Source organism: Scylla paramamosain, chromosome 35 (genome assembly GCF_035594125.1).
Source record: "Scylla paramamosain isolate STU-SP2022 chromosome 35, ASM3559412v1, whole genome shotgun sequence".
NCBI lineage: Eukaryota > Metazoa > Arthropoda > Malacostraca > Decapoda > Portunidae > Scylla > Scylla paramamosain.
In genome coordinates, this window is record NC_087185.1 from 11556664 (window position 1) to 11579731 (window position 23068).

The 23068-nt window shown below is 40.7% G+C and overlaps 1 pseudogene; it reads left to right on the forward strand.

Moving 5' to 3' along the window:
• LOC135090663 (Y+L amino acid transporter 2-like) overlaps positions 1-20317 on the forward strand; it is a 37664-nt pseudogene extending 17347 nt beyond the window's left edge.
• The last annotated feature ends 2751 nt before the right edge of the window (positions 20318-23068 follow it).

Genomic DNA, 23068 nt, shown 5'->3' on the forward strand with positions numbered 1-23068 from the left:
CCATTGTTGCCTCATTGAAATAAACATCTCATCCACCCTCCACCCTCCAGTCGCTCACAGGACATACTGAGGTGCGCACGACTACTCCTCTGCCTTGCCGTGTGAGGGAAGGTGAGGTGGCGAGTGATGCAACTGAGAAAGGAGATATGTAGGAAAGAGTGGAAAATTAATTTGATACGAAGGAAGAAAACTTGAAGAAATAAGAGATCTGCAAAGAGAGGAAATAAAAACTGACACGAATACTGATGCGAAGAAAAATAAAGAGAACTGAATTGAAGGGAAAATGGGTAAGAAAAGAAGGAAACTTTGAGTCAAGACGAAAGAAGGGAAGAGAAAGAGGAAACAGGAAAACGAAGTCGAGACTGAGGAAGAAAATATAGTAAAAAAGTGGAAAAGGAGGGAGGAAAGAGGAAAGAGAGTAGGAGAATAAGGATACAAGATGTGAAAAACGGAATAACGAAACGCAAGGAAGGGAGAACAGGGAACAGGGAAAAACCGACACTGACGAAGAGAAATTATGAATGGGCGATATGAAGGAATACACTTTCTTTTATTGTTTTTACCTGCTTGGAGTATATCTAATGTTGAAATGGTTACCTGAAATTCTCTCTCTCTCTCTCTCTCTCTCTCTCTCTCTCTCTCTCTCTCTCTCTCTCTCTCTCTCTCTCCAGTCAGAAGTGCGTATTAACATTTAACGTGTGTATGTGTGTATCTTGATAAGAGCAGATGAAGACAGCCCCGTACATGACAATAATTCTTAGCTACAGGAAAACGGCGTGGGAAAAAAAGAAAAAAAAAATCCTTCTTTGTTGTTGGAGTTCTGTGGAAAAACCAAGACTCCACCGCCATGTCATGCTGCTGCTTACAAGTTCACCAGATTACTTTCTTCCTCCCTGTCACTCTTACTTTCCTTATATTTTGCTTCTTCCCTGCCACTTACTTCCACCAGCTGGCTACCATCACCGCCATCCTGCCTCCCGCCTTCTGTCGCGCCTCAGCTTCACCACGCCTCCCGCGCCAGTTGACCTCATTTGTCTGCATGAACCAAGTGGTGCCTGCAGGTGGGCGAGGGTTGGGTGGGGGACTAGGGACGTCTTACTCTCCCCTTCCCATCCGCCTTCATAGATTATGGAAGGGTTTTTTTTTTTTTTTTTAAGAGTTTCGTTGCGGTTGTTATCTGAGGCCTGGAACACGACGCGACGCTCTGATTGGCCAATTGCCCTTGTTTTTGCCGGGAAATCTGACGCAGTTGGGGTGCTGAGCGGATGTCACACAGCTAAGTTTAGTCCACACTTGCTCGCCTTGTTCCGGTGGCTCGGCCTTGAGCACGGACTCTAAACCATGGTACAATTTGCCCGGTATTCTAAAACGCTTTGCTTTCTCACCACGACTATTTTTAAAGGCCACAGATGATTAGCTGGGTCCTCAAGAGTGTTTATTTTTTTTTTCTGTTTATAGCGTAAAAATCCCGTTAGTATCTCACTAAAACTATAAAAACACTCTTAAAAATCCGTGTCACTTCAACTAGAGCCTTTTGAATGTCGTTGAGGTGCGGCACAAAAGGGTTTCTGAATACGGTCTATTCGCGTGGTGGTGCTGGTGTCACGTGACAGACAGGACAGCGGGGCTTTCTTCCGCACTGAACAATGGAACAACAGCCAGCAGAATTATACCAAATTTTATTGTAACATGCTCTCATTCATCGTAATTTTACCTACAATTGCGTTTCGCCTGGCGTAACAGTGGCGTGGGGACTGCAGCACAGGATACAGGAATGGCTCTGTGCGGTCCTCAAAGTGACCACAAGTCAACACCTCACTCACGGCGGCGATGTCATGTCAATAATTGTGATTTTAGTGCATAAGACCACATATTGAAACAGTTCTGCGCTGCACCTCCACTACTTTCAAAAGACTCTAGTTGAAGTTACACGGGTTTTTAAGCATACTGGCTATGGTTTTAGTGACAGATTAACAAGATTTACACATTATTAACAGGAGAAAGAATTTTTTGTAACCTTTGAAAATAGTCGTGGTGAAAGAGCAGAGCGTTTCTGAACACGGGCCACAGATCTCGCCAGCACGTAATTATTGCCCTAGAGATAAATGTAGCCTTCAGTAAGTAACTGTCACTGAATCTGGACGCGTCATGTGGTTAGTAAGACCATCGTCATCATCCAAATAACACATAATTATAGCAGGATCTAATCTATCACCCGTAATTTCGTTTCTGCTGAGAAGCGTACAGTGTGCCTGGATGAGTGTGCCGCCCCTGCCACCGTCACCACCGCCCGCCACACAAGTCTGCGGGAGTGAGTGGACGCGGTTCGATCTGTCTGGGCAGCGAGCGCAGATCAGCCTATACATACAAACGAGAGACGTAAACCTTTCCCGCTAACATTCTTCCCTCATTCTTTTCTTATCGTTTAGTGTTCATTATTTACTTATTTATTCATCCACTCATTCATTCATTCATTCATTCAATCATACATTCATTTATTATTTTTACATTTTACGTCTTTTACATTTTACGTCTCTTACATTTTACGTCATGATTCAGTCTGTTATTATAGTTCTTCGTGACGCTAACTTTGTTATTGATGGCGTTGCCTTTCCCCTGACGCATTCTTATATCAAACACGCACGGCAATAAGCAAAACATACAATGCTGCCTAGTACATATCCTTATAATGGTCCGTATTCTGAAACGCTTTGCTTTCTCACCACGACTATTTTTCAAAGGCCACAGAGATGACTAACCGGATTCTCAAGACTCCTGTCAGTAATGTAGAAATCTTATTAATCTGTCAATAGAACCATAAAAAAAAAACACCATTAAAAAATCGTGGATCTTCAACAACCAGAGTCTTTTGAAAGTAGTGGAGGTGCGGCGCAGAAGTGTTTCAGAATATAGTCCTGTCTTGAAATAGATTTAGAAAAGAGATAAGAAAAATGGTTCTCAAATAGAGTGGTAGATGAACTGAATAGACCCAATTGAGTCATTAGGGAGCTTTAAAAGATTAGATGAATTTATGGAGAAGTGGAAATAAGTAGGTTTTTTTTTTTTCTTACAAGGACTGCCCCGTGTATAGGCCTGATGGCATCCTGCAACTTCCTTTGTTTTCTTTTGTTCTCAATGTGCCGTCTTCTCTCTAGGTCCAATCTCACCAACTAACTCTGCGACGCTGCCTCGTATTCAGAAACGCTTTTGCTTTCTCACCACGACTGTTTTCAAAGGCCACAGAGATGTTTAGCCGGATTCTCAAGGCTGTTTTTCCTGTTGATAGTGTAGAAATATTGTTAATCTAGAGCCCTAGAAACACCCTTGGAAACCCGTATAGCTTCAACTAGAGACCTTTAAAACTAGTCAGGATGCGGACTGAAATGTTTCAAAATATGGACCATAACTTATTCTGCGTCTTTTCCCCAGGTCCATTCTCACCACCACCACCATCTCCACCGACACCACCAGCATGCCGGCCAAGCGCGTGCCCACCAGCGACACCACGGAGGCCCTCACGGCGGAGCTGGAGCCCATGACTCCCAAGGAGGAGAGGCCACCTGGGGAGGTGGGCGAGGATGAAACGCAAAAGACACAGCTCAAGAAGGAACTCGGCTTGCTGGAGGGCGTGGCCATCATCCTCGGCATCATTGTGGGCTCAGGTGTGTGTGTGTGTGTGTGTGTGTACCAAATTGTTTTTGCATTTTCTCATTTTTGCAATCCTTTATATTAATATTGTTTTATTTTTATTCTTGTGTATATTTTTGTTTTGGCTTATTATTATTATTTTATCATTATTATTATTATTATTATTATTATTATTATTATTATTATTATTATTGTTGTTGTTATTGTTGTTGTTTTCACACGAATCTGTATGGTACAGTAGTCTATGTATGTGTATATTCTGGAAAGCTAAATATTATCAGATTTTCTTCTCTTTTTTCTTTTGAGTTCTCTTGATGATGTAACAAATAATAATAATAATAATAATAATAATAATAATAATAATAATAATAATAATAGTAATAAAAATAGTAATAACATTTTATAATAAACATCTTGAGAGACAAAAATATACAAGGGAAAAGCATGATGATATAATGTAATGCTATAATGTAAAAAAATTGTAAACACCAGTACCAATACTAATTATCAGAAAATAGCAAAAGTAATACTAACTGTAGCAATGTGTGTGTGTGTGTGTGTGTCTGTGCATAGCAGATGTGAAAATGTTAACACAGTAATTATCAAGGTCTCTCTCTCTCTCTCTCTCTCTCTCTGCAGGCATTTTCATCTCGCCCAAGGGAGTGCTGAGGGAGACAGGCAGCGTGGGCATGTCGCTGGTGGTATGGGTGATGTGTAGCCTCATGTCGATGGTGGGCGCGCTATGCTATGCAGAGCTGGGCACATCCATACCAAAATCAGGCGGAGACTATGCGTACATTAATGCTGGCTTTGGCTCCCTCCCTGCCTTCCTTTTCCTCTGGGCTGCCAACCTCATCTTTGTGTAAAGTTAAGTTTGTTGTGCAAGTGTTCAAGTGGTGGCCATCATGTCTTTATAAGTGCATAAGGGTTTTGCCATCTTACTAATATCTTACTTGATCTTAATACTTAGTGCTGTGATAACTTTACACTGAAAACTGTAACTTAATGTTCATCTAGAACATTTCACATTCCTTAGTTCACTGTTATATTATCAAAGCTTTGGCCTTCTCTCTGTAATGTGTTGTTATACTGGTACAGTGCCTGTGTCCCTCTTACTTGATCTTAGTATTTATTAATGCCATGATAACTATGCACACTGTATAACCTTAATGTTCACCTCCCATTCAAGCATCCAAAACTGTACATATTCCTTAGTTCACTGGCATATTGCTAATGCTTTGGTCTTCCTCAGTAGTGTGTGCCATACTGATGCCTCTGTCCCTCTCCAGGCCCACCACCAATGCCATCATGGCGCTTGCCTTTGCCAAGTATGTGATTCAACAGTTCTTCCCCAACTGGGACCTGCCAGACAATGTTGTGCGGCTCATTGCAGCACTGTCCATATGTGAGTGATGCTTTGGTCCTGGAGCACACACTCACACTCACACACACACACACACAAAGAGTACAAAGAGTAGTCACTATGATGGTTCCGGAGTTGAGTAAGTTGACCTATGAAGAGAGATTAAGAATGCTGGAAATTCCTATCCTTGAAAATAGGAAACAAAGAGGGGATTTAATAAACATCTATAGAATGATAAATGGTATGAAAAATATGAACAAAGAATGTTTTATAACTTTAGACACACAGAGTACAAGGGGACACAGTAAGAAATTGAAAAGTAAGAAGTTGAAGAACTGTTGAAGAGACATCAAAAAGTATAGTTTTCCTCACAGAAGTGTGAACAAATGGAATGAACTCAGTGAAGATGTTGTCAATGCCATAACTGTGTAGGAGTACATAGATACACCATTAGAAGTTCGAGGTAGGTTCCAGTAATGCGGTTTACACCTCGTTGGGTACTGCCACGGTCTCGGTCATTCGGCTGACTGGACGCCTACCTAAAACACCACACACTCACGCCTGCAGTGGTTTTCCTTTATTGTGATTTAAGCACCACCTGGAGTTTGGGTAAGCACTTTGTATTATGATGGTATTGCGATTATGATGTATTGTGATTATATATTTATTTAGTATTAACTTTGATGAACATGTAAGTGTATGTGATTACAGTTAAAAGTATTTGGGTGATCTTGTTAAGTACTTATTGTGAATGTACCTTGTTGGTGATATTTGATAGAAACCTGATTTTCTATGGAGTTGGATTAGTATAACATTTCCAGACCATGTTTATATTATAAATTGTGATGTGTCCGCTAAATTCGTGTAGGATTTCGTATTCACTTAATTGGTTGTTGGCAGGCCTCTGTTGTATACTTGCTGTGACCGTGTCTGTGTCTGGGGAATCTAACTGCGCCTGTGAACAGCGCCCGCAAATAAACTCACGGCACCTGTCTGGAAGTTTCTGTACCGATCCCCGCTCTACAAGTGGTGACCCCGGAGTGACCAGACGTAACGTGATCATCGTGGAGCACGTGGAGCTACGGAGTGTGGTGATTGGTGGCAGACTATAACTACACAGTGACTATATGCTGGTCGTCCAGGTACTCTATTATTTTACTCTTGTCCTGTTTGGAATCTATGCCCTTGGAACTATGCCGAACCAGGACGAGGGTTCGCTACTTACATCTAGTGCGTCGCAGGATAGTGTTTCTTCCGTGATCGCAGGTGTTGCCGTCAAACCACCACCCTTTGATGAGACTTCAGTAACACGCTGGTTTACAATAATTGAATCACAGTTTGTTCTTGCCAAGATCATTGTTTCAAGTACTAAATTTCACCATATATTATCAAATTTGCCACTTAGAGTAATCAATCAATTGAGTGATGAAGTCATCAATTCTTCAAACTATGGTGAATTAAAGCAATCTTTGATATCTCTCTTCACCAGGTCAAAACCTGAACTTTTTGACGCTCTTGTTAATCAAAATAACATAATGTGTGACAGACCTTCCACGTATTTGAGAGAGTTGCGTAAAATAGCTGCTCAACTAGGGGTGGATGATTCCTTTATAAAGTTAAAATTTTTGAAAGCATTACCTAGTAGCATCAGACCTCTCCTAGTGACATATGAGGAGAGCTCTACACTAGAGGAACTGGCTCGTGTAGCTGAGACATTGTTGGCCTATGGCTCAAGTAATGCGAGTGTAAACAACAGCACTAATGTTTCCATGGTGGAAGGTGGACAAGGGTCCAGGCCTGCGAGCCGGAACAGAGATAATGGTAATAGAGGCCCGAATTTCACTTCAGCTTGTCAGGATAATGTATTTTCTAGAACTTGTGTTCCCATTGGAGTGCGCGCCTTTCATGAAGCTCAGCGTCCTCAGGTGTGCAGGTACCATCTGTATTATGGTAACAGGGCAAAATCATGTAAACGATGGTGTATACTTTCTTCTACAGCTTCTAATATTTTGCCAGATTCTCGCCCTAATTCTCGTTCTTCTTCCCCCGCTCGCGTATTCCACCAGGCGGGAAACTAGTAGGGCAGTCCGTAGAAATATCAGTTGCGACCGTCGGACTGCCACTTAGAGCAGTGATTCTCAAAGTGTGTGCCGCTGTGCCGCCATTATCTCCTTGGTGTGCCGCGAAAATTTGGGTGGGATTTTGATTTGTGTCCATAATATAACGAAACTATTGTGAATTATAATTTATTTTTATGAAGGGTAACTAATTATATATATATATATATATATATATATATATATATATATATATATATATATATATATATATATATATATATATATATATATATATATATATATATATATATATATATATATATATATATATATATATATATATATATATATATATATATATATATATATATATATATATATATATATATATATATATATATATATATATAAGGGTAGGTGTGCCACAAAAATATTAGTTGTTTCTTAGTGTGCCGTTATACTAAATAGTTTGAAAACCACTGACTTAGAGTAAGTGCCACAATCGGTTGCAAGAATTACCAATTTTTGATAGATACTGGTTCATCACTTTCGCTACTTCCTAATGAATCAGAACTTACTCCATCCCTCAGGCCAACTGCTGTTACTCTTACTAATGCTTCAGGTAAACCCATACGTCGTTATGGTGAAGTCGATGTAGACCTTGGGATACGATGTATTAGGCGTTCTTTCCCTTGGTCTTTCGTCATTGCTGACGTTATACATCCAATTTTGGGAACCGATTTTCTTGCAGCTAACTCACTAATGGTAGACTGTAAAACTCAGTTTCCAGTTCTCACTTCACCTTTGCAGTTGTCAGCTACTACACCTCCTGTGGAAACTATACACCATCGTATTGATACAGGTGACTCACCTCCTATACATTTCAAAGCAAGACCTTTGACAGGTGAGAAGCTCAAAGCGGCTAAAGATGAATTTCAGTTTTTGCTTAATGCCGGAATCATTCGGCGCTGTAACGCTCCTTGGGCGTCTCCTCTGCACCTCGTGCCTAAGAAGGAGCCCGGTGCTTGGAGACCTTGTGGTGACTACCGCGGACTCAATAACGTAACTGTGAATGATAAATATCCCATACCACATTTGCGCTGTCTCACCATGTCACTTAAGGGTAAGACCATATTTTCAAAGATCGATTTACAGCGTGCATACTTACAGATCCCTGTGGCCAAAGATGATGTACCTAAGACTGCAGTATGCACACCGTTTGGTCTGTTTGAATTTTTGTACATGTCCTTTGGTCTAAAAAACGCAGGTTCCACTTTTCAGCGCTTCATTGACACAATATTGGTTAATGTTAAGAACACTTTCACCTACTTGGATGACATCTTAGTAGCTAGTACAACTCTTAAAGAACACATTGCTGATGTTAAGACTGTTCTTTCTACTTTAGCAAAACATAACTTAAGACTATCTATAGATAAATGTGAAATTTTCAAGTCCTCGCTCACCTTCCTTGGCTATGAGGTCAGTGCTCATGGAATTAGACCTCCTCAAAACCGCGTTACTGCAATTTCAGAGTTTCCTTTACCGCAAACTTCAACTGCATTGCGCCGTTTTATGGGGATGCTAAATTTCTTTAGACCAATGATCCCTAATTTTGCCGATGTTGCTTATTCATTGACACAACTCTTACGGCATAATCCATCTTCTAAATCTCTCTCATGGACAGATGTTGCAAGGGACTCCTTCAACAATTTGAAGCAAGCCCTAGTCACTTGTCCTACCCTCGCCTATCCCTCTCAGAAGGCAACTGATTACCAGCTTGTGACTGACAGCTCGAGCTTCGCAGTTGGCGCAGCTCTATACCAGATTATAGATGACACGCCTACACCTCTAGGATTTTATTCCAAAAAGCTCTCTGACACTCAGAAAACCTATTCCACCTATGACAGAGAACTCTTAGCTTCTTATTTGGCTGTCATTCACTTTAAAACACTCATTGATGGCCACTCGGTCACCTTGTTCCTTGACCATAAACCTTTAGTTTCTGCCTTCCATTCTAAGTCAGTTGCAAAGTCTGATAGGCAACAACGGCAACTTTCTTTAATCTCTGAATATGTATCATCAGTAGTGTACATCCGTGGGGAACACAATGTTGTTGCCGATTGTTTATCAAGACCATCATGTGCAATTTCAGTTGATTCTTTCGACTTGTGTGGCATAGCTCGTTCCCAGGAAGGTGACACCGAGGTCGGTTTGTACAAGGAGAGATTATCCAATTATACCTTGCCCTCTAATCTTGCTCTATGGTGCGACACATCTACCAACGCACCAAGACCGTTTGTTCCTTCTTCTCTTAGGATAAATGTCATTCCTTCATTACACGATCTACCTCATCCTGGTATTAAAGCCACTGCTAAAATAATTAAACAACGTTATTTCTGGCCTTGTATGGACAAAGATATAAAGGAGTTTGTAACGAATTGTCTTAAATGTCAACAAGCTAAAACACACAGACACACAATATCACCAGTTTCTCCTATTTCTACTCCTACTGATCGCTTCCAGACTGTTCATATAGATATTGTTGGACCGTTGCCTCCTGCTACTCTTCCTAACTACCCATACCCTCTCCCATACAGTTACCTTCTCACTTGCATTGACAGAGCGACAAGATGGACAGAAGCTATACCTGTAATAGACACCACCGCGAGCTCCGTCGCTATTGCATTCGTGGCTGGTTGGATTTCTCGTTTTGGAGTACCACTACAGGTAGTGACAGACAGAGGTGCTCAATTTGAAAGCGAGTTGTTTTCCGAGCTTTCCTCAATTATTGGCTTCCATCACATGCGAACAACTGCTTATCACCCTCAAGCGAACGGTATCATTGAACGCCATCACCGCTCTCTAAAATCAGCGATACGTGCTAGACAAGTGAACTGGTTTTATGCTTTGCCCATAGTCTTACTTGGATATCGCTTGACACCTAATATGACCAGTTACTCGCCATTCACTGCTGTCACAGGAACTCACATGTTGTGTCCTTCTGCAATTATCATTAAAGACTCGCCAATATCAACAAACAAAGATACTATACACCGCTTGATTAAAGATTATAACGTTTCATCAGGTGAATGTCACTCCTCATCTAAACCATATGTTCCTAACGTTCTGTTTTCACGTTCAAAGGTCTGGGTGCGGATTGACAGAGTTCACAGAAGTTTAGAAGCTCCTTATTCGGGACCTTATGAAGTAATACAACGTGACCCGAAATATTTCATCCTCAGACTACCTCAGGATGACACGTCTGTATCTATTGACCGTTTGAAGCCAGCTTATATACCAATCACCAGACAAGCACCATCTAATGATAGAGATGACCTGACTACGTCTACCTTAGACTCTAATTCATCTCCTTTGCCTGATATCTCTGCTTCTACACCTTCCCCTTCTGCTCATTTCCAGTCTGATCCTCCTCGCCATACCATACCTAACTTCCCTCGTACAACTCGTTCAGGGAGGACAGTGTATTTCAATCAACACCCTCACTATTTATATTACTAGGTGAACTCCGTTCTTGAGGGGGGAGTATTGTAGGAGTACATAGATACACCATTAGAAGTTCGAGGTAGGTTCCAGTAATGCGGTTTACACCTCGTTGGGTACTGCTACGGTCTCGGTCATTCGGCTGACTGGACGCCTACTTAAAACACCACACACTCACGCCTGCAATGGTTTTCCTTTCCTTTATTGTGATTTAAGCACCACCTGGAGTTTGGGTAAGCACTTTGTATTATGATGGTATTGTGATTATGATGTATTGTGATTATGATATATTTATTTAGTATTAACTTTGATGAACATGTAAGTGTATGTGATTACAGTTAAAAGTATTTGGGTGATCTTGTTAAGTACTTATTGTGAATGTACCTTGTTGGTGATATTTGATAGAAACATGATTTTCTATGGAGTTGGATTAGTATAACATTTCCAGACCATGTTTATATTATAACTTGTGATGTGTCCGCTAAATTCGTGTAGGATTTCGTATTCACTTAATTGGTTGTTGGCAGGCCTCTGTTGTATACTTGCTGTGACCGTGTCTGGGGAATCTAACTGCGCCTGTGAACAGCGCCCGCAAATAAACTCACGGCATCTGTCTGGAAGTTTCTGTACCAATCCCCGCTCTACAACTGTCCATGCTTTTAAGACCAAACTGGATATATACAGAGATAGGATATTATGAGATTACTCCCCTCCCATAAACCACAACTAGGTAAACTAGGTAAACACACACACACACACACACACACATTGTTTTATTTATATATATATATATATATATATATATATATATATATATATATATATATATATATATATATATATATATATATATATATATATATATATATATATATATATATATATTTTTTTTTTTTCATTCTTATAATTCCAGCATCTTTTCATCTTTAGATATATAGATATTTTTTTACTGCACCAAGAAAAATATATACAGTATATACACATTATAGGTTGTGGTCCATCAAAAAACACATTAAAAAGGTTTTGACCAGTTCTTATGCTTTTATAAATATTACATCATACAGAGTTTCTTTTGACAGATTTACTATATTATGTATATTATGGTTCTCTGTAATAATGAAAGTCATTGTTTATTATTTCTTATTCTGTTTAGAGTTGTGTAGTTTTTTAATATTTGACTGTCACTGTGTCCTCCCCATCCAGGCTTCCTGACAGCACTGAATTGCTGGAATGTACGAGTCACCACCAAGCTGCAGGATTTCTTCATGGTGACCAAGATTGGTGCATTGCTCATTGTCATCATTGCTGGCATCGTCCACCTTTGCATGGGTGAGTGTTTGAACAAGTGAGCCAGTGAGTGAGTGAGTGAATGTGTCTTTAGCAGCATTGCCCTTCACTGCAATGCCATCAGCCAGTCAGTCAGTCAGGTGTCAGTCTACATTATATTAATTTTGGGGAGTCTTGTATCCCATAGCTATTAAGTATATTTAAAAGACTGATGTTTACTTTATTTTTTGTAGGGATAGAACAAAATCATATGTGTCTGAAACCTCACATAGCAAGTTTGATTGATCCTGTTGTGAAATCTTGTTAATTGTAGTAGCACACCAATCTAATTATTCTTTAGTGCCTTCAGTTATATGTGTTCATGTTTCCTATGGCTTTCTATTTAAACCCTTGTTTAAGTCTTGTTAGTAAGCCATTTTTATGCATAGAACTTTGCTTTATTGTGCTTTTGTTGATTCTTTACAGTCAAGATGTGAAAAATCCAAGTTCCAGAACACATTAAAAATTCTTAATAGTCTTTCTGAAGTACACAAAAAAAAAAAAAAAAAATCTACATCATAATAATCTTCACCTCCACTTTTCAGGCAACACTGGGAACTTCCACAACTCCTTCCAGGGCACCAGCACTGAGCCAGGCGAGATAGCTGTCTCCTTCTACTCAGGCATATTTTCCTATGCTGGATGGAACTACCTCAACTTCATGACGGAGGAGCTGAAGAACCCATTTGTGTGAGTACCGTATCTCCCTCACTTGGCACCACACTGCCACTCACACCAGCTGGTTTGTTGGCCTTGGCTCAAGCTTTACTGTGACAAGACACAAACACAAGGCAAAGCAGGACTGACTGTGAGGTGCTTCCCTTATGGTCCAAGCAGTAAAAACTTGTCCTTTTGGGTTGTCAGATTTGGGTTCAAGCTCTAGTCAGGTTTACCTTGCTCATTTATGATAGATTAATTTCTTGCTGTTTTGTAATGGAGAGCATACTTCTTTGTAGAGTTGTGACAGAATGGTCTATCTTTTTAAGCATATACCTTTGCTTTTTATCTGTTATCTATAAATCGTGATATGTGAATCATCTTTTTCCATTTTGGACTTGTATATTTTGCAAATGATCTATATGTCTTTGTACCAAATTAACATGCCACTTAAAGGTATCATGAATGCAAATTACCTTTCTGTTTTTGTATTATTTTGATTTCTTTATTGGAGTGACAAATATTGTTTCATTGGTTACAGTGTTTTCCTCATAAAGTATTTTTGTTCCTTCCTTGGATTCTGTATAACTATTCTTGAATAAATTTATGTGAAGGAAATAATAATATCTTGTTCACATTATAGGTTTTCTATATATTACATCTTCACAAGAAATAATTAAGAACAGCTTCACTAGAATATGAGCAACATTGTGAAGGTTATGTCCTGTTAATACATAATTAATTTTGAGAAATACAAGGAGCTCATTGATCAGATATCACCACCAGTCACCACCAGTCCTGTTAACATCACAACCTGCCCACAGTAACCTGCCCCGGGCTATCTACATCTCCCTGCCACTGGTGACGCTGGTCTACGTGATGGCCAATGTTGCCTACCTGGCTGTGCTCTCCCCTGTCGACATGCTGGCCTCTGATGCCATTGCTGTTGTGAGTACACCATTGACAGCTTCCATGAGTAATTTGCATTGTGTTGTTGTTGGCACCATGTGACTGTTGTGGCACAAGTGATAGATAAGTTAGTCAGATCATTCAGTAATTACTTTTATAGAGAACGTAATTATAGCAGACATTGCTCAAACTTTTCTAGTGTTTTGAGTCCATTCTTTAAACTTTACAATAATATGTAATAGCTTAGATATTTTGGTTCTCCTATTAGCATACCACAGTGTATTTATGTTAGAGGAAAAGACAGTAATCAGGAATTATCATTAATATTAAGTTTGGCTTATCTAGCACCTGTAGACTTCAAGCATTATATAATATGAAAATTACTTACCTTTCTAAATTTTCTCCCCATTGTTTTTTAATAATTTTATCACACGCTATCCAAGCTAATGGTCAGTGTTACAGAACATAACCTTAGTTGTTGTTGTTGCCTTGATGACAGACCTTTGCTGACCGTCTAATGGGCAGCGGCAGCTGGGTGATGCCCTTGCTGGTGGCCCTCTCAGCCTTTGGTGGTCTCTCAGTGCACATCATGACTTCCTCCTGGTAGGTGTTGCTCCTGCTAGCCTTTCAGATCTATTTTCATCTGTTCACCACCTATTATGTTTGTTGATGTAATATATGTATAATTTTCCCAGCTGATTCATCACTCTTCTTGACCACCTGCTCTTAGATAGGGAAAACTAGCTAAATCGCACTACATCCACACATCTCAGGCTATCTATCTCTATACCAGGCTTGTTTTATCCTTCAGGGTAGATAGGTAAGGCAAGGCATCAACATCAGGGTCTGGAGAAAATTTAACTGCTCTTCCTCTCATACACTTGACTCATCATAACCACAAATACTTCACTTCAGGATTGTCTAGCTCTTTTTGACTGAGGAATTTAGGCTTTCTTAATTCAAAACACAATTAAGAAAACTAAGAGAACTTGTAAAAGAAGCCATCAGGCCTACATGTGGCAGTCCATGCATGGAACATACTGACACATCTATTTCTATCTTTCATTGTCAACCATCAATTATAAGAAACATAAGAAAATTCTCTCTCTCTCTCTCTCTCTCTCTCTCTCTCTCTCTCTCTCTCTCTCTCTCTCTCTCTCTCTCTCTCTCTCTCTCTCTCTCTCTCTCTCTCTCTCTCTCTCTCTCTCTCTCTCTCTCTCTCTCTCTCTCTCTCTCTCTCTCTCTCTCTCTCTCTCTCTCTCTCTCTCTCTCTCTCTCTCTCTCTCTCTCTCTCTCTCTCTCTCTCTCTCTCTCTCATACCTAGACTCACATCTGGTGTTATACTCCTGCGTTCAGGTTTTCTGTCATATATGAATAGCTGTAGTGTTTGGTGAAAATACCACTGTGCTATATTAAGAGATTTCCTGCTTCATTTATAACCACTAATGATGATGGAGTTCAATTCTAAAGTTATCTTATTTATTTTAACAGAGAATCCACTTTATTCAAGAATTTAGATATACTTGATTGCAAGATTTCCATGAGCTCCACAATCCATTCCTTTCATACACTCCCTCAACTCTGTCAGATTTAGAGCACAAGTTATGACTGGTAGTAATGCCCCACTCACCAGCTTAATGATGTTGACAGGTTGTGCTTTGTGGGTGCAAGACAAGGCCACTTCCCAGACAACCTTGCTCTCATCAACTGTAAATGCAACACTCCAATGTCTTCTCTCATCTTCCTGGTAAGACATTGTGCAATGCTATGTGTGTGTGTGTGTGTGTGTGTGTTTATAGGTTTTTTATTATTGTCATTAACAGATTCATTGCTGTGGCTTTTATGTATTTTAAAACAGTATGTGTGACACCTTTCATAATTTTTGTGAATAGTAGCTTTGGTTCAATTAGTCCTCTACATGTTGCAGTTGTGTTTTTTTGAAGTTGGACAAAAACAACATAATTTTTTGTTATTTTCATTGTTTTTTTTGTCAGTAAAATACTACTACCACTACTACTGTGTGTGTGTGTGTGTGTGTGAGCATGCATCATGGTCCTTATGGTGCCCCTCAGGATGTGCAGTGTGAGCTAATATTTTGACAGATGGAAAGAAGTATGGAAGTGAATGTACTTATGTGTACATTATTGCTTACCTACACAAACATTTTTTAGTTCTTAACTTCATCAGTCTTTAGTTTCCAATTTGATGTATTTGTATGAAAAGTGATTGATGAGTTTTCCTAGAGTTATTAATAGATTTACACACACACACACACACACACACACACACACACACACACAGTTTTTATATATTATTCAGTCAGACAGAACACATCCTCACAAATGAAGAAAATAGATTTAGGTTGGAATGTTTAGTTAGCTTGGTGCATCTAAAAGTGAATATTTGTCTAAATGCAGTTTGTCTATTATTTTCTTGTAATCACCTTCTGTATCAGAACAAAAGCATGTGGGACTAGTTCAAAGTACCTGGTGCCACAGCCCCACATGATGAGATCTGGCACAACTGCCTGTAATGCCCCTTCATGCTCTCCTTCACTTAGTCATTAACAGTTTGTCTTACTGAGTGAGAGGTTGACAAGGCATTCCATTTTAACCACAGCTTGGAATATTCACAAAGACTCACCTCCACCTCCTCTCCTTCCTCTTCCAGGGCCTGTTGTCACTGGTCTACCTCTCCACCACAGACATCTACCGCCTCATTGACTATGCCAGCTTTGTAGAGAGTTCATTCATCCTGTGCAGTATCGCCATTCTGCTGTACATGTCCTGAAAAATACCCTGACATGGAGCGGCCCATCAAGGTGAGCACCAGACAGCAGTGGTGGCTGTGATTATGATCTGCCTGTGGTTTTATTTATATTTATTTACTCGTATATATACATTTTTTTATTCATTTATTGTTATTTGTTTATTTATTTATTTGTTGTGTGTGTGTGTGTGTGTGTGTGTGTGTGTTTCTCACAACACAATATGGGAATGGGATTATGATGATGATTCAGCCTTAGAAAATGGAGCAATGGAAGAAGATGGAATAACAGGATAAGAAAAAAAGACTGAAAGAGGAGAAGCAGGAGAAAAATAGGGCTAGCAGGAGAAGGAGAATAGGATGTTACTTGGGAACAACAGCAATTGATCTGAAAGGAGAGGTGAAAACCCCACACTGGTGGATTACCAGTTTCAGGAATCATGGCCTGCTGTGTGAGAGTGCTGGCCCAGGGAGTCAATCCCCAACAACTTGGTCTCATGGCTGCCTTTACAGGAAAACCTGTTTCATTAAGTCTGTTCACTGAAAGCTGAACTAGGCAAGCTGTGTCACCCTAGAGGAATTAGTGAGAAATAAAGAAAATGTATCAATAAATGCATCGCCAACATGAGTTAGGCACCACTGCTGCCACACAACCACCACATCAATACATACTACCTCCTCAGAGCTTATTTATAGTTGAAATGTATAATTATCATGATGATCTGTTGAACAACAGACAAACCACTTTGCTCTGAGAAGGCTGTGTGTGTGTAGCTGAAAGAGGACATAGTTGTCACAGAAATTATACTAAATATATAGACAAATGGCATGCTGATAATTAGAACAGGACACAGATGCCACAAGACCACAACGCCTCCCTCTCTGTGCAGGTGAACATCATCGTTCCCATCGCCTTCCTGCTGGTGTGTGGCTTCCTGGTGTTTCTGCCGCTGTATGTGCGGCCATATGAGGTGGGCATGGGCCTGCTCATCACTGGCTCTGGGGTGCCTGCCTACTTCCTCTTTGTGTACTGGCAGAACAAGCCAAAAATTGTCAGAACAGCACTTGGTGAGTGGTCTGTTTATGGTTGTCCTTTTGTTCATGGGATGTTAGGCCAGTGTGCCACAAAATAGTAGCAAGACAATACTGAGTGGTATGAATGAGCCCTTACTTGTGGAGGGGCACTGAAAGACTAGAGCTTTCTTTTCCATCTTTCTTGAATATTTCTTGATAATGTGAGTAATATTCACTGTTTGCCATATTTTCCTTGGCAAGAAAATAAATGATGAGCAGTATGGTTTACCACCTTCTTACATTGAACTATTTCAGTGCCATCTATTCACTCACCAACAGCTGGAGCAAGGAATATACATCCATACTTTCATTCATATAATAATGTAATAACATTCTCAGTACTTTTTTACATCTTAGCCTCAAGCTTTATAAATTTATGTGCATCTATCTCTATACTAAGCAGACATTCTCACAAAAAGTACAGAGAATTAAACTATCCATTCCCTCACACAGCATCACCTGACCTGGTGTCCACACATCCAAAACTGACATTGTCCTGTGTCCTTCCAACAGACCAACTCACTGTTTGGACACAGTTGCTCTTCGTATCTGTGAAAACTGAGTGAGGAGTGACTGACTGCACCTCCTCTACCATTACTACCATCACTGCTGCTGCTACTGCTGCTGCTGCTCTACCACAGCTGCCAAGAAATGCACTTGTGTGTGTGTGTGTGTGTGTGTGTCATCATATCATACAGCCTTCACATATTTTATCCACTCGGTTATGGTTCTGTGCATCATGGCAAATCACACTGCTGGTAGACAATGGATATCTGAAATGTTCCCTACTTTAATCTCCTCTGAACTGCTGTTACTGCTGATGCTGCTGGATCCTTGGTGATCTGTTTGTATTTTTGCTCAAGTGGCTTGTGTGTGTGTGTGTGTGTGTAATAATAATAATAATAATAATAATAATATCAGGTTTATTTATCAAGAGGCAGCAGACAATACAGTGATAGTCGCTGAAGGGGTCTTGATTTACATGGTATACATATTTACATATATATATGGTATATATATTTACATGGCAGCAGCTTCACCGCTTTTACAGTGTGGACATGATTGAACTGCATACGATATTTATTTATTTATTTTTTTTGGCAGAAGCTGCACCATTTACATAACTTCACCACTTTCATAGTGTGGACATGATTGAACTGCATACGATATACATCTTTGGCAGGAGCTTTGCCACAGAATAACAAACACCTACTGGGGGATCGAACATGGGACCTTCCGCCTCCCAGTCAGGAGCGCTACCCGTTACGTGTGTGTGTGTGTGTCCTGATGGACCTTGGGGGGGCAGCTGGATGGTGTGAACTGTTGTCAGTGATGACAACACGCACACACATATGTGGCAAAAGCAACACAGCAGCAGATTTGTCAGCCTGGATATGCTCTTTGTAATCTGTGATACTTTTCAGAAGGGGAATATTGAAGGTTTTATACATTATTTATTAGTTATTGTATTTTGGTCATAGGCTGATTTTGCACCACTTTAGCTGATAATTTGAAATTGGTTCTGAACCCAAGAAATACTTGAAGGTGCAATTTTCAGATAAATTAAATAGTATTCCAATTGTACATAGAGATAACAGAAAGTAAGTGAGAGTATTACATATCTGTTTTCGGTATTTTGATTTTTAGGTTTTCACCAAGAGGGTTGTTAGTCCTGGTCTTTGCTTACTGCCTGTCTGGACCTCACAGTGGTGATGGGAAGCCTCAAGGCAGCTGTGTGGGCCATTCTGGATGAGTATGTGCTGGATGGATGTTAACTGGCACCACATGAGCTTATTTGTTGGCAGATCCAGATGTTCGGAGTACCACAGTTGCTGAGACAATGAGGCAGTCCTGTTAGGGAAGTTTAGTGACTGAACACTGAAGGTTGACCAAACTCCTCTTGGGCTACAGCTATCATTGTACTCATAGCTCAATGGGTAAAGAGTTGTGTACCTTGAATGTTTTGATGGGAATCCTAGTGCTATTCCCCTTATGCCTTGCTCAGCAGGTGTCTGAGACCTGTGGATGGTGGTGTTATCACTGTCAAAAATGTTTTATTGTCCCACACTTTTTCCCATTGTCTTTAACATTTTCCCTTAGTATTAAGTCCAATAATCCACAGACTCTCCTCACAAATATAACAGGTGACAGATGCTAAGGAGGTCACAGGACTTAAGATTGAGGGAAATGCTAAACACTGGGAGTGAGTGTGGCAAATTACATGACCTCTGACCAGACTAGACCAACAGGATAAATGAACACGGCCTAACTCCAGGCTGTGCTGTGTGGAGGCAGTCCTGGGGTGAGGTGACAGCTGGTGTGACACTCGTAGTCACTGGAGCAGCCAAGAAGCCTCACGACAATTATAAATTGATTAGCTTTGGCACAAGCCTTTGTTATCAGCTAGGCTTGCCTCCTTCACAATGCTCCTGTCTTCCCCTGTGGTGGTCAGCCACTGCCTGCACCTCTGCCTTGTAGGGAATTTACCTCCTGCTCATGAGTGACACGATGAAGGAAAGGAAATAAATGTACATCTTTTCATCTCTGCATGGGACAAATGAGGGCTGTGTGTGTGTGTGTGTATTTCATAATTTATCTTATTTTTTTTCTGGGCATTTATGGTGCTGAAAGACAAGAAAATTCATGCATACTTTATGATCACTCATTATTAATCTTTTTATTTTATTATCCTTTTCATTATCATCAAGACCATGCTGGGCTTTAATAATTATTAATGTGTGTGTGTTCGTGTGTGTGTGTGTGTGTGTAATTATAGATATGTAGTTGTATTCATGTCCGGTGGCAAATCAGATATATTTTGCACATTGGTGAGAGAGAGAGAGAGAGAGAGAGAGAGAGAGAGAGTAGTTTTGGCCCAACAGTGGGTAATGATGATGTGTAAAGCATATTTTTCTAGGAGCAAATGAGGCAATGTGTCCGCCAGGCATCAACATGTCACTTCATTGTTACCATGTTTTTAAGAATGAAATAAATGTGCCTTTTTTACTGCTAGCTTGTTTGATTGTCATCAATGTGTGTGTGTGTCATGCGAATCTTTCTGGACTCTAGCCGTACCAGCTATTCTCTCTGTAGAGCTTAGAGATCATGATTATGGTTTAAATCCAAGGAAGCTACAGACTTGAGCTTCTTTGAGATGAGTAAGTTGAGACCTGTCACGCAACACGTTCCATTGGCTCACAGCCGAGAGGAGGAGGATTCGACTCCCGGGCCGAGAGGAGAGGAGCTGTGGGATTTGTCTCCCTCCCTTGCTGGAGTGCAGACCCCCTACTAAGATGCCTCTATTCATGGGGAATCCATCTAAAGTTGTGATCCAAGGCATTCTGTGTAGCATGGTGCAGTGTGACCCACCAGGGATCCATGGTTTGGTGGAAGTCAAGAATTCTACATATCGTATACATTCCTTGGTTGAGGTGGTTCCTCGTGAACATGGCGGGTATCGTGAATCATTATTTCTGCTGTTTCTGTCGTATGAGTTAAAATATTTGTCTAGCGATGTCAAAGGATGGCCAAACATAAAACAATCGGTGGTTGGTAATATTCAAGAACAGCAGGCGAGGATTGAAAACCGTAGTGAACTGGTGAAATGAGCGAAGCTAGGAGGTTGTGGACATGTTCATTATAATGTTGCTTTACCTCAGATGATAAAATATCCATCATGGTGTATATATATATTAAAACCAATGCAGTCCAAACATGAATAATCCGAATCCAAAGTTGGAACGAAGCCGGATTCCGGACGGACACCACGATAGCTGTCTCGTGTGCGCACTGCGCAGTGTACTTGGTCGTGAGGAGTGACATCAATGCTTGTCTTTCTCGCCTGAGTCGTTGATGTGCAAGGACGTCTCGTTGTTCTTCTCCTGTGGCCAGAGGTGTACTCTGTCGTTAAGGCCGTGGGTGGTGCACATGTGCCGGACAGCCAGCTGATGGGCGCCAGACTGTAATGGTAATCAGCCGGCTGCTACTGCCACCCGAGCCGGTGAGGCCATGAACTGCTCCTCTCTGCCGCCTCCAGATGGACCATCTGCCCTTTGACCACATCTGGTAAGGTTTGTGTCCATTCCCTAAAACTAGTACAGCTGACTTAGCCTGGCAGTGGCCTTCCTCCCGCTGCCTCGGTATCCCCGCTGGGGATGCGTCCCCGCCCCTCCCTCGTTCCCGCCAACCCTGACCTATATTTAGGTGGTAGTCTAGAGTGATAGTCAAACTGGGTACATGGTGCACCCTAGGGCGCATGATGTTTTTCAAAGGATACTTGGAAATAATTGGGTACATGACATGGCTAGTGCATGTAAGAGTGCACAGTAGGCAAAGATGTTTTAGAAACAAAATTGTGTGTCATGTAGCATGTACATGACATGGCCAGTAGGTATAAGAGTGCACAGTAGTACTCTAATACATATACATGAAGCAAATTGTGTCATGTAAGAAATTAATTTAAACTTAAATTAAAATATTACAAATTTGCGTATTGTATATTACACTTCGACGCAACTCGCGCCTCACAGGTTTTGAGTTGTAGCATTTTGCTTTATAGTACATCTAGTACTTATAAAACAGTTATGTAGGATGGGGTGATTATTTTTTTATTATTAAAACAGAGATGTGCTACTTTAATTTATATTTTTCTGTCTTGAAACTATGTATTTTTTATTTATTTATTTTTTTTTGTAATTCATTATCCTATGTGTTAGGATACATGAATATCTCAAAAGCTCCCTTAAAGGTCCATGAGCTTATAAAAGGTTGGGAAGCAGTGGTCTAGAGGATCCGCCTCACTGTCGAGGTGTTCCGCCACTGGTGCCCGTCCTGGCGTCCTTCTCTCCCTTTCTCGAAAGGCCGCTTGGTCGGGTAGTGCTTTGGAGGTGACGGACCAAGGGGTTGTACAGAGTGAGGATAATTTCTTTCATTTATGTTCAAATGATCTGCCGATTAAGACAATTATTTTGTTCGGGTTGTTTACGGCTTACGAACATTGTTGGCTGTTTTAGGCTGCTCGATATTGTTACTCCTAAAGGGAAGGAAGTCCTGGATGAGTGTGTGGGTGTACCTTGGCGTCAGCAAAACAAGGTTAGTGAGTGTAAATGATGAGTGTCCATGAAGGGAGGAGGAGGAGGAGGGGAAGAGAAAAATAGTATTAGTACTACTACTACTACTACTAATGCAATATGTGGTGTAAATTATTTCATATCGCAGAGTCTCGTGGCGTAATGCATCCCACAATTACGTATTTGCTTTTTATACGAAACATGGTTATACTTCTTTCAAGTTCACAGAAAACGGATTTTCACAACAAAAGGAGAACCTCACAGAACCAAGGACTATTTTGAAACACTTCTGTGCCACGCCTCCACTACTTTCAGAAGACTGTAGTTGAAGTTGCAAGGGTCTTCAAGGGTGTTTTTATATTTCTGGTGGCAGATAAACAAGATTCCCTTGTTATGAACAAGAGAAAGACTCTAGAGAACTCGGCTGATCAAGTCTGTGGCCTTTGAACATTGTCGTATTGAGAGAGCGAAGTGTTTCAGAATACAGGCATCAAACACAACGAGGCGTGATCCGAAGCTGTGTTGGTGCTCCGATCAGAAGAGTGAGACAGCCGCGGCGCTCAGATCAGTCCTGCCGCCAGTCGCCGCCCAGCCTCGGATGGCGGAGGGGGCACGCTTGTTTCCGATCCGGGATATGTGCTTGTGTTTCACTTGTGACGACTCTCTGACACCTCTGGATGGTTGTGTGTACCTGG